The following is a 12,591-nucleotide window of genomic DNA, read 5'->3' as shown; positions in this document are numbered from 1 at the left end:
GCACATTTTTCACACAAAGAAATGAAGAAAAATAGGGACTGGTTGGTGGCACACCTGGTTAAGTGCACACATAACAGTGCACAAGGACCCAAGTTCAAGCCCCTGGTCCCCTACCTGCAGGAGGAAAGCTTCATGCGTGGTGAAGTAGAGCTGCAGGTGTCTCTCTGTCTTCTGAAGAGTTTGCTCCTGTTGCTGTTGGCACCCTAAGCGGAGGCACCTGTAGATTTGACTTGTCCTGGGGTGGCCTGATCCTGGCTGAGAAGTGTGGGTCTGAGGCACAGCTGACCCTCTGAGCTGCTACTAAGAGAACCAGAGGAGCCCATGTCGGTTCTGCCACCACCATTCTGTGGTTTCTAGGGCAATCACTGCACTCTTCCATCTGGTTTCACTTCCTGCAAGTTAACCAGGCATCTGGCAGCTGTGGTGCAGAGTCAGCAGGACCAGTTCTCTTTTCTGTTTACTGCCTGGCAGTGCTTCAAATTTGAATGAGCTCTGACTGTTCTTTTGGATGTCTTCCCAAACACAAGGGGGCTGTTAATAGACAAAGTGCACAGCATGAAACTCTATACCAAGAAGCTCGAAGAAAAGCTATTCAAGTGAAAACACCACAGGAGACCAGGAAAATGCTTTTTTATGCGTGGAGCACATCTATGAAGAAGCAGAAGCAATAGCTAGTACTGAATGCACACCAAAACATGAGAATAATTGGAAAAAATAGTATGTGCAGAATCACTTCACTTTCGGTAAGATAGAGGCTGTGTGAATACACAGAACACTGGTCGCCTACTTTACTGTGTCATTATTTCATGAAGTGCTTTGCACGTGGCACTTTATTTTGTGCTGTTGATACAAACCCAAGGAGGCAGGACTTAGTACTCCCATTTTAGCGGTGATAGTGATCAAAGAGAAGCTTATGGGGCTTCCAGTTTAACCAAAGTCACACTAACACAACGTGGGCAAAACTTGTGATCTGTTGGTACATACATTTGGACCCACTGATGTATACATCCTTAGGTGATGGTGAAATCATTGTTGATGGATGATTTTTAAAAAATGTGTTGAGTAGATTCTATTTATTTTGATTATGAAACAGAAAGTTGTGAAACATACTATCCCTGGCCCCATGTTTGACATTGACAAATCATGTGCACAGTATTAGGGCCAGGTAGAAGATGACTCTTTCCTCTACAGATGTTCTGGTGCTGTTGGTAACTACAGTAGACAGGAAGGCTCTGAGGGACCGTTGATTTCATCTGTGGGTTTTCCTCGTGTTTTTCAAGACTTATAGACTCTCACTCCTCTAGCTGTGCTTCCCACCTGTAACAATCAAATTCACCTTCCAATTTGCTCCTCCCCATCTTTTCCTGCCAACTGAATATTGTGTACATAGCCAGATGTGGCCAGGAGCCCAGCTCGCTTCTGGAGTGATTCCCTGGACTGACTTCATTACTGTTGCCTTTTCAAGATGCTTGTGTATTTTTTCCAGACTGAAGTCCTCACCCATGCCTTGCAGCATGGGGTTCTCTACAAGAAAGTTCAGCCTAGCAGGTGACTTCCTTCTGAGCCAGTGAGTGAGTGAGAGGGAAGAATTATGGGAGCAATATGACTTGAGTCGTGACCTAATAATTCACGTTTTTACAAGTCAACACTACAAGTGACATCAATTGGTTTTGCCATGTTTTTTCTTAGCAGCGAGTGTTCCTAGGTCTCACCTATGTCCATGGTGAGTTGATTACACAAGTATATGGCTGTCTCGTGGGGGGGTCTTCTTAGAAAATGAGGCCACCTTAGTCTCACTCTCAGTCTGCACTTTTCTGTGCTGTACTTAGTACTTTTCCCTTAGACAGTTAGTCATAAGTCACAGGATAGGTTTTGGGTGCTCTACTTTGCACTGTATAAGCCCCAAGGCCAAATGAATAGCTGATGCTTTAAGAGAGCTCGGGAGTATCTAACATTGGATCCTGCTCTGCTTTCATCATTTTTCTCCACATATTTTTTTATATTTGTCATTCATAGTGGCTTACAAGATAATACAATTATACAGTATAGTTCCACACTGCAACCACCATCAAATTTCTGCACCTCCACTCTGCCCAGGACGACCACCAGAGTTCTCAGGAAGTCTGAGAGACAGTTTATTTACTTTTTTTTTTAAGTTCATGTTTTCAATGTTCTAAATTCCACACATAAGTGAAACCACCCAGTAATGTCTTTCACTGCTTTACTTACTCACCTCCAGTTCCATCCATTTCAACCCCAAAGACACACTATCATCTCTCTGGTGGCTGAGTTGTATCCTGTGGAGCACATATTCCCACGATTTCTTTCTCCAGTCATCTGTTGTTGGACATCTAGGCTGCTTCCTCTCCTTGACGAGTGAGAATAATGCAGATGTGAACATAAGGATGCGTTTGTCTCTGGGAAATAGTGCTTCAGTATCCTCTGGAGAGACGTCCAGCCCCCTTCACTTTGATGTTATTGATTGGGCTTTCATTTTTATTTGGAGTGGTTATCTTGATGTTTTAACTGTCTTTGATCTATAAGCCAAACCATAATTCTGGGTTTCTTTTTTTTAAATATATATACATATTTATTTATTTTCCCTTTTGTTGCCCTTTTTTATTGTTGTTGTTATTGACGGTGTCATTGTTAGGACAGAGAGAAATGGATAGAGAAGGGGAAGATGGGGAGAGAAAGATAAACACCCGCTTCACCACCTGCTTCACTGCTTGTTAAGCGACTCCCCTGCAGGTGGGGAGCCGGAGGCTGGAACCGGGATCCTGACGCCGGTCCTTGCGCTTTGCACCACGTGCACTTAACCCGCTGCGCTACCACCCGACTCCCAATTCTGGGTTTCTTACGGATCCATTTCCCTCAAGTAGCATTCTTCTCATAGTAGGAGGAATTTTATTTTATTTTCATGTGTTTTATTTGATAGAACAGAGAGAAACTAAGAGGGCAGGGGATAGAGAGGGAGACACCTGCAGCACTGCTTCACTGCTCATGAAGCTTCCCCCCACTGCAGGTGGGAATCACGGGCTTGAACCCAGATCCTCTTGCATGCTAACACATGCACTTAACAAGGCGCACCACCACCCAGCCCTGGTGAGAGGAATTATGATTTCAAGTTAGTCAAACACATCAACTCAATCCAGAAGCCGAAATATTAATTTGTTGGGGGGTTTTAGTTAGAATAAGAAAAAAAAAACACATGCCACAAAATATTAAGTTCTTTTTTCTTTTAATTATTATTTTAAATTAATTAATTATTTATTTTTAGCAGAGCACCATTGAACTTTGTCTTATGGTGGTATAGGGGAATTGAGCCTGGGACTTTGAACCCTTAGGCATAAGTGTCCCTTTGTGTAACCATCCAGCTATCTCCCCCACCCCTATTAAGTTCTTTCTGTTACTTTTCAATTCAAAACCAACTGGGGTCTGATTATTTGGATGGATTTGCTACCAGATGTTAAATACTAGGAGAAAAAAATAGGTTTGAATGTTCCTAGGGATATCATAAGTCCTGACTTAGCTAATTTTGCTCAAGATGTCTCTAGATAGGGCTGTAAGAAGAAGTCCTTATAGTTCTAAATACATAGACCCCAGGAGCCTGTGTATCCATGGTTCCCAGCAGATGCCAGATGTCTGTTTCATTCTACTGGTCAGAACTGTGTTGTGTAGACAGCTGAGCTGCAAGACTGCTTGAGAAATGGAAGCACTTTTGCTTTTATGATTTTTGTTTTTATTTTCCATCTGAGCACACAGCTGCCTGAACACAACAGAGTTGTACAGCAAGGCAGGGAGGAAGGGTGTAGCTATTGGTAGGTGGTGAGCCTTGCCTTGGCAGGTAGTTCTGCTGTTCTAAACATTGGAAAGTAAGTAACTCACTCAAGGTCATACAGTTAGTTAATAAGTATAAAAGCTGGACACGCAGGCAGGAAATCTAATGCCAGAGCTTGAACTTCTAACTCTGGGCTAGGATTTGCAGTGGTGAGAAGAGGGTTCAGGAGGGTGGAGAGGTGCACAGAGGTGGGAGGAAGTGGGGATAGGGAGCCACACTGAGGAGGGACAGCAACCGAAGTGGGGAAAGTGGTTTGGGTTCATCTCATTGGCGTGGTTTTACCTTCAGAGTCACGAGGCTGATTCCACACAAATTTTTGGACAAGGTGTTCAATTTGCTTTAAAAAATGCCATTGGAATTTTGATAGGGATCTCATTGAAATTGTAGACTGCATCTGGTAGAAAGGCCATTTTAATAATGGTTATTCTTCCAATTCAGGAACAAGGAATGTTCTTCCACTTTTGTGTGTCCTTCTCTATTTCTTTGAACAATGTCTTATAGTATTCATTGTAAAGGTACTTCACCTCCTCGGTGCGATTCACTCCAAGGTATTTTATCTTTTTAAGTTCAACTGTAAGTGGGATTGAGTTTTTTATTTCTCTGTCTCCTGACTCCTTGTTTGTATACAGAAACACCACTGATTTATGTGTATTGACTTTATATCCTGCTACTTTACTGAATGTATTATTTCCAGTAGCTTTTTCTTGGGGATTCTCTAGGTATAATGTGTCATCAGCAAATAGTTTAATTTCTTCTTTTCCCATCTGTATGCCTTTGATATCTCCTTTTTGTCTGATTTCATTGGCAAGGACCTCAAGAACTATGTTGAATAACAGTGAAGATAACGGACGCCCTTGCCTGGTTCCCGATTTTAGAGGGAAAGCTTTCAGTTTTTCCCCATTGAGAATGTTAGCTGTGCGTTTGTCATAAATGGTCTTCATTATGTTGAGGAATTGTCCTGTGCCCAGTTTCTGAAGGGCCTTTATCACAAATGAGTGTTGGATCTTGTGGAATGCTTTTATAACATCAGTTGATACGACCATAAGATTTTTATCTTTCTTTTTGTTGATATGATGAATGACACTGAGCCTAGCTATATACCTCAAGGGTCATGAGACTGAAATTATGACATCAATGGGCAATTGTTTCCAAGAACTGGAAAGCTAGTCCAGCAGGCAAAAGCTGAGTCTGTGATTATAACCAGGCTCATTGTATTTGGAGAGGCCAGGTCTAAGTAAAACCTGAACACACGGTTTGTGGCAAATCCAAAGTTGAAGTTGGAACACCTTCAGATGCAACAGGAAGGTTCAGGTCCTGGTGTGAGCTATGGGTTCAGATGCCTCCAAGGACCTTTCGGGCCGAGGAGTGGGAGCTTGATGTCTGGGTCAGATGGTTCGGCATCAGAGAGTCAAAAAACTGTAATCTCTGAATATACCTAAGGCCTGACTTGTTTTTTTATTTTTTTATTTAAGAAAGGATTAATTAACAAAACCATAGGGTAGGAGGGGTACAATTCCACACAATTCCCACCACTCAATATCCATATCCCACCCCCTCCCCTGATAGTTTTCCCATTCTCTATCCCTCTGGGAGCATGGACCCAGGGTCATTGTGGGTTGCAGAAGGTAGAAGGTCTGGCTTCTGTAATTGCTTCCCCACTGAACATGGGCGTTGACTGGTCGGTCCATACTCCCAGTCTGCCTCTCTCTTTCCCTAGTAGGGTGGGTCTCTGGGGAAGCTGAGCTCCAGGACACATTGGTGGGGTCGTCAGTCCAGGGAAGCCTGGCCGGCATCCTGATGGCATCTGGAACCTGGTGACTGAAAAGAGAGTTAACATACAAAGCCAAACAAATTGTTGAGGAATCATGGACCCAAAGCTTGGAATAGTGGAGAGGAAGTGTTAGGGGGGTACTCACTGCAAACTCTAGTGCACTTCTGCTTTCAGGTATATATTTTGCAGTTAAGTGTGGTGACACTTAACCATTAAGAACTTGTGCTTGGGACCAAGCAGTGGCACTCGTAGCAGCGTGTGTACATTGTAGTGCACAGGGACCTGGGTTCAAGTCCCTGGTTTCCACTTGCAAGAGTGAAGCTTTGCAATTGGTGAAGCAGTCCTGCTGGTCTCTCTCCCTCTCCCTCCCCCTCTCTCCTGCCCTCTGGATTTCTTTCTGTATCCTAAATAAATAAATAAATGTTATAACCTTGTGGTGACGTCACTATCAGAGCCCCAAAGCCAAGTGGAAAGATGTTTTCCACTGAATCACAATGCTTTCAAACATTAACTTTGCCTTTGTTATCTTACAGGGCATCAGAGGAAAGGTCAGAGGGGAGGGGTAGCAGCTTTCCTAGGGAGGCGGTTGCTCAAAATGGCTCAGGTACTTTTCTGGGTAGGTCCTGAGTGCTGACCTTGTGCCATGATTTTCCAGGCTTGGCACTGCTGATGATGTGGGGGTGGTGGACACTTAGCTGGAGAACCACTCTCTCTGAGGGATGACCTGTTAACATGCTATTAGATTTGGCTCAGTGCATAGAACAAGGCCCATGGTGACTTCTTGTAGGTGATGAAAGGAAGAAGGATTCATGGCAAAAGACACTGTTTCCCAAAATATTGGAAAGTCCCAATTTCCCCTTGGCCAGTAATGTGAGCACTTAACCAGGTATGCCACTGCCTGGCCCTTCCCCTTGGCATGTAGAACATCACAGAACAATTGAGCTGAGGTGGTTTCATAGACCCTTCACTGAATAATGAGACGCTTTTGTCTTCCTGTATTTTAATGTGTCTGTGTTTATAAATGTTAACAGTCAATGCTGTATCATCACCGGCTTGCACTAATAGATTAAAAAAAAAAATCACAGTTCAGAGGGCAAGGCGGTAGCGCAGCTGGTTAAGCGCCCATGGCGCAAAGCTCAAGGGCCAGTGTAAGGATCCGGGTTCGAGCCCCCAGCACCCCACCTGCAGGGGGGTCGCTTCACAAGCGGTTAATCAGGTCCGCAGGTGTCTATCTTTCTTTTTATTTATTTATTTATTAAATTTATTGGGGAATTAATGTTTTACATTCAACAGTAAATACAATAGTTTGTACATGCATAACATTCCCCAGTTTCCCATTTAACAATACAACCCCCACTATGTCATTTATCATCCTTCATGGACCTGTATTCTCCCCACCCACCCACCCACCCCAGAGTCTTTTACTTGGGTGCGATATGCCAATTCCATTTCAGGTTCTACTTGTGTTTTCTTTTCTGATCTTGTTTTTCAACTTCTGCCTGAGAGTGAGATCATCCCATATTCATCCTTCTGTTTCTGACTTATTTCACTCAACATGATTTTTTCAAGGTCCATCCAAGATCAGCTGAAAACGGTGAATTCACCATTTTTTACAGCTGAGTAGTATTCCATTGTGTATATATACCACAACTTGCTCAGCCACTCATCTGTTGTTGGACACCTGGGTTGCTTCCAGGTTTTGGCTATTACAAATTGTGCTGCCAAGAACATATGTGTACACAGATCTTTTTGGATGGATGTGCTGGGTTCCTCAGGATATATCCCCAGGAGAGGGATTGCAGGGTCATAGGGTAGGTCCATTGCTAGCCTTCTGAGAGTTCTCCAGACTGTTCTCCACAGAGGTTGGACCAATTGACATTCCCACCAGCAGTGCAGGAGGGTTCCTTTGACCCCACACCCTCTCCAGCATTTGCTGCTGTTACCTTTTCTGATGTATGACATTCTCACAGGAGTGAAGTGATATCTCCTTGTTGTCTTGATTTGCATTTCTCTGACAATCAGAGACTTGGAGCATTTTTTCATGTGTTTCTCGGCCTTTTGGATCTCTTCTGTGGTGAATATTCTGTCCAAGTCCTCCCCCCATTTTTGGATGGGGTTATTTGTTGTCTTGTTGAGTCTGGCAAGCTCTTTATATATGTTAGTTATTAAACTCTTATCTGATGTATGGCATGTAAAAGATCTTCTCCCATTCTGTGAGGGGTCTCTTGGTTTGGGTAGTGGTTTCTTTTGCTGTGAAGAAGCTTTTTAATTTGATGTAGTCCCATAGGTTTATACTTGCCTTAGTCTTCTTTGTAATTGGATTTGTTTCATTGAAAATATCTTTAAAATTTATGCAGAAAAGAGTTCTGCCAATATTTTCCTCTAAGTATCTGATAGTTTCTGGTCTAACATCCAAGTCCTTGATCCACTTGGAATTTACTTTTGTATTCGGTGAAATACAGTGATTCACTTTCATTCTTCTGCATGTTTCAACCCATTGTTTCCAACACCATTTGTTGAAGAGACTCTGCTTTCCCCATGTAATAGTCTGGGCCCCTTTGTCAAAGATTAGATGTCCATACGTGTGGGGCCTCATTTCTGGGCTCTCAATTCTATTCCACTGGTCAGTGTGTCTGTTCATGTTCCAGTACCAAGCAGTTTTGATGACAATGGCCCTATAATACAGTTTGAGATCTGGGAGTGTGATGCCTCCAGTTCTGTTCTTTTTTCTCAAGATTGTTTTGGCAATTCTAGGTCTTTTCTGGTTCCAGATAAACATTTGTAGCATTTTTTCTATTCTCCTAAAAATGTGCTTGGAATCTTGATGGGGATAGCATTAAATTTGTAGATGGCTCTGGGTAATATATTCATTTTGATGATATTAATTCTTCCAACCCATGAACATGGAATATCTTTCCACTTCTTTGTGTCTTTTTCAATTTCTTTGAGTAGGGACTCATAATTTTCAGTATACAAGTCTTTCACTTCTTTGGTTAGGTTTACTCCTAGATATTTTATTGTTTTTGTTGCTATAGAAAAAGGAACTGATTTCTGGATTTCAATTTCTTCTAACTTAGTGTTTGCATAGAGGAATGCCACTGACTTTTGAATGTTAATTTTATAGCCTGACACATTACTGTATTGCCTGATGATTTCCAAAAGCTTCTTGCTGGATTCCTTAGGTTTTTCTATGTATACTATCATGTCATCTGCAAATAAGGAGAGTTTGACTTCTTCTCTTCCAATATGTATGCCTTTAATTCCTTGCTCCTGCCTGATTGCTATGGCAAGAACTTCCAACACTATGTTGAATAGTAATGGTGATAGTGGGCAGCCCTGTCTAGTACCTGATCTGAGTGGAAATGCTTCCAGTTTTTCACCATTGAGTATGATGTTGGCTGTAGGTTTGCTATATATAGACTCCACTATCTTCAGGAATTTTCCATCTATTCCCATTTTTTGTAGTGTTTTGATCATAAAGGGATGTTGCATTTTGTCAAAGGCTTTCTCTGCATCTATTGATATGACCATGTGGTTTTTGATGTTGCTTTTGTTGATGTGGTGGATCACATTGATTGATTTACGTATATTAAACCAACCTTGCATGCCTGGGATAAACCCCACTTGGTCATGATGAACAATCTTTTTGATACACTGCTGTATCTGATTGGCTAGAATTTTGTTCAATATTTTTGCATCTATGTTCATCAGAGATATTGGTCTGTAGTTTTCTTTTTTGGTTGTGTCCCTGTCTGCTTTTGGTATCAGGGTGATGTAGGCTTCATAGAAGCTGGCAGGGAGTATTCCAGTGTCTTCAATCTTCTGGAAGACTTTTAAAAGTAGAGGTATTTGTTCTTCTTTGAAAGTTTTGTAGAATTCATTTGTAAAACTATCTGGTCCAGGACTTTTATTTTTGGGAAGATTTTTGATAACTGTTTCAATTTCATTAGCTGTGATGGGCCTGTTCATGTTATCCACTTCCTCTTTACTTAGTTTTGGAAGTTAGTAGGTATCTAGGAAATCATTCATTTCTTCCAGGTTCTCTAGCTTGGTGGCATATAGTTGTTCATAAAAGCCTCGCATGATATGTTGAATTTCTGTGGTGTCTGTTGTGATATCTCCTCTTTCATTTACTATCCGATTTATTTGGGTCTTCTCCCTTTTTTGTTTTGTGAGTCTGGCTAAAGGTTTGTCGATTTTGTTTACTCTTTCGAAGAACCAACATTTACTTTCATTGATCTTTTGTATGGTTTTCCTATTCTCAATGTTATTTATTTCTGCCCTAACTTTCGTGATTTCTGTCCTTCTGGTTGCTTTAGGATTCCTTTGTTGTTCTTCTTCTAGGTCTTTAAGATGTGCAATCAGGCTGTTTATTTGTGCCTTTTCTTGTTTCCTAATGTGTGCTTGTATAGCTATGAACTTCCCTCTTAGGACTGCTTTAGCTGTGTCCCAAATATTTTGATAGCTTGTGTCTTCATTTTCATTGAACTCTCGAAACATTTTGATTTCTTCCTTGATTTCCTCTTTGACCCAGAAGTTGTTAAGAAGTGTACTGTTGAGCTTCCACATTTTGGGACTGTTACTAATCTTTTGTTGATTGTTAAGTGTTAGTTTAATTCCACTGTGGTCTGAGAAGATGCTTGGGATGATTTCAGTGCTCTTGAGTTGGCTGATGCTGTCTTTGTGGCCTAACATATGGTCTATCCTTGAGAATGATCCATGTGGATTTGAGTAAAATGTGTATTCCAGTTTCTTGGGATGAATGACTCTGAAAATGTCCAATAGTTCTAGTTTATCTATCTCTTCATTTAGCTCCCTTATGTCTTTACTGATTTTCTTCCTGGATGATCTGTCAAGTTGAGATAGTGGGGTGTTGAAGTCCCCTACTATGACTGTGTTGCTGTTAATATATTGCTATAGCTCTTTCAGTAGAAGTTTGATGTATTTAGATGGCTTCTCATTGGGTGCATAGATATTAATAATTGTTAAGTCCTCTTGATTGACTGATCCTCTGAGCATTAAGTAGTGTCCATTCCTATCTTTTTTAATCTTATCTATTTTAAAGTCTCTCATGTCAGATATGAGAATAGCTGTTCCTGCCCTTTTTTGTGGGCCATTGGCTTGTATGATAGTTTTCCATCCTTTCACTTTAAGTCTGTGTTTGTCTTGTTGAGTTAGGTGGGTTTCCTGTAGACAACATATTGTTAGGTTGTGTTTTCTGATCCATCTTCCTACTCTATGTCTTTTAATAGGTGAATTCAGGCCATTGACATTTATTGATATCAAAGATTGAAGATATTTTAACGCCATTCTTGTAGAGTTCTAGAGTGTTTTGATATATGTTCTATTTGTGGTGGTCTGGTTGTTTATAGGAGACCTTTCAGAACTTCTTTCAGGGCAGGCTTGGTGATGGTTGATTCCTTCAACTGTTGCTTGTCTGAGAAGGTTTTGATGAATGACAGTCCATCTAGTCTGAATGACAGTCTAACAGGATATAGTATTCTTGGCTGAAAGTGTTTCTCATTGAGCACTCGATAGATATCTTGCCATTGTCTTCTGGCCTGTAGTGTTTGTATGGAGAAGTCTGCTGATAATCTTATGGGTTTTCCTTTGTAGGTGACTCTTTGTTTTTCTCTTGCAGCCTTCAGGATCCTTTCTTTATCCTTATTCCTTTCCATTCTAAGTATGACATGTCTTGGTGTCTTTAGGTCTGGGTTAATTCTGTTTGGGACCCTCTGGGCTTCTTGAATCTTTATGTCTTTGATGTTGTCTAGACTAGAGAAGTTTTCAGCTACTATGACCTAGAAAATGCTTTCTTCCTCTCCTTCTCTTTCTTCCTCTGGTATGCCAATAATGCGTATATTGTTTCTTTTGAAGTCATCCCATAGGACTCTGTTGTTTTCAGCATCTCTTAATTTCTTTTTGAGATCTCTTACTTCTTTTTTAGTTGTCTCTAATTCATCCTCAATCTTGCTAATTCTGTCTTCAGCCTCATAGATTCTATTCTCTCTGCCCTCTACTGTTTTCTGGAGTTCATCTATTTTGTTGCCCTGCTCTGATACTGTTTTAGCTTGTTCAGCTCGTTGCATTCTTAGGTCAGCGATTTCAGCTTTCAGCTCTCTAATAACCATGAAATAATTAGTATTTTCTTCCATATTCTCATTTGTTGTTCCTGCATTTCTGATGACAATTTTTTCAAATTCTTTACTCACTCCTGTTATTGTTTCCTTAGCTAATGTTTGGATGTTGAACTCATTATTTTGTGCTTTACCCTCTGGAGAACTTTTAGCTGGACTCTTGTCTTGGTTCGAGTCTCCAATATTTTTTCTTGTTGTTTTAGCCATTTTATATATTATGTTATAAGTTCCCTTTATCAGTACTTTTCAAATTATTGATCACTATTGCCTGGCTTGACTTGTGTCTAAGTAAGTTAATTAAAGGGTTCACAGTGGTGGAAGTTAACAGTTATTTCAATCCCTGAGTTGGAGCTCAGTGGTTTAAAAGCCTCTTTTTTTTTTTTTCTTCCCTGTAGGCTATGGGAGCCTGAGGGCTTTTAATCTATCAATAGGCTTCAGCTTAATCACTGACTCCTGACCAAGAGATAAAGCAGGGTGTGGCAGAGATAATCCAGTGGTTATGCAAAGAGACTTTCACAGCCCCTCAGCTATGCCACCGAGGTATAGGTCTTCTCCTGAGTTTCCTGGTTAGATCTCTGTCCCCTGGTGTCCCTCCCTGTTGCTGCTCCAGATTCTGAGGGTAGTAGCAATGGAGACTCAGAGTTGCACTTGGTGAGTCTCTGGGGAGTCCCCTCCTCCCTTAGGCTGTCCCCTTGTTGGTGGAGCAGACTGGAGGTGGTGTCTCCACTGACAAACTGCTGAACTGTTAGCAGTCACTTAATCTCTCCTTAGGCCCCTCTCTCCTCTCTGTCACCAGCCAGGCGTGTTTGTACTCACGGGTGATTTACTGGGTTCCTGTGGTC

The sequence above is a fragment of the Erinaceus europaeus genome, chromosome 5 (genome assembly GCF_950295315.1).
Source record: "Erinaceus europaeus chromosome 5, mEriEur2.1, whole genome shotgun sequence".
NCBI classification, from domain to species: Eukaryota; Metazoa; Chordata; class Mammalia; order Eulipotyphla; family Erinaceidae; genus Erinaceus; species Erinaceus europaeus.
Note: the sequence above shows the minus strand (reverse complement) of the source record.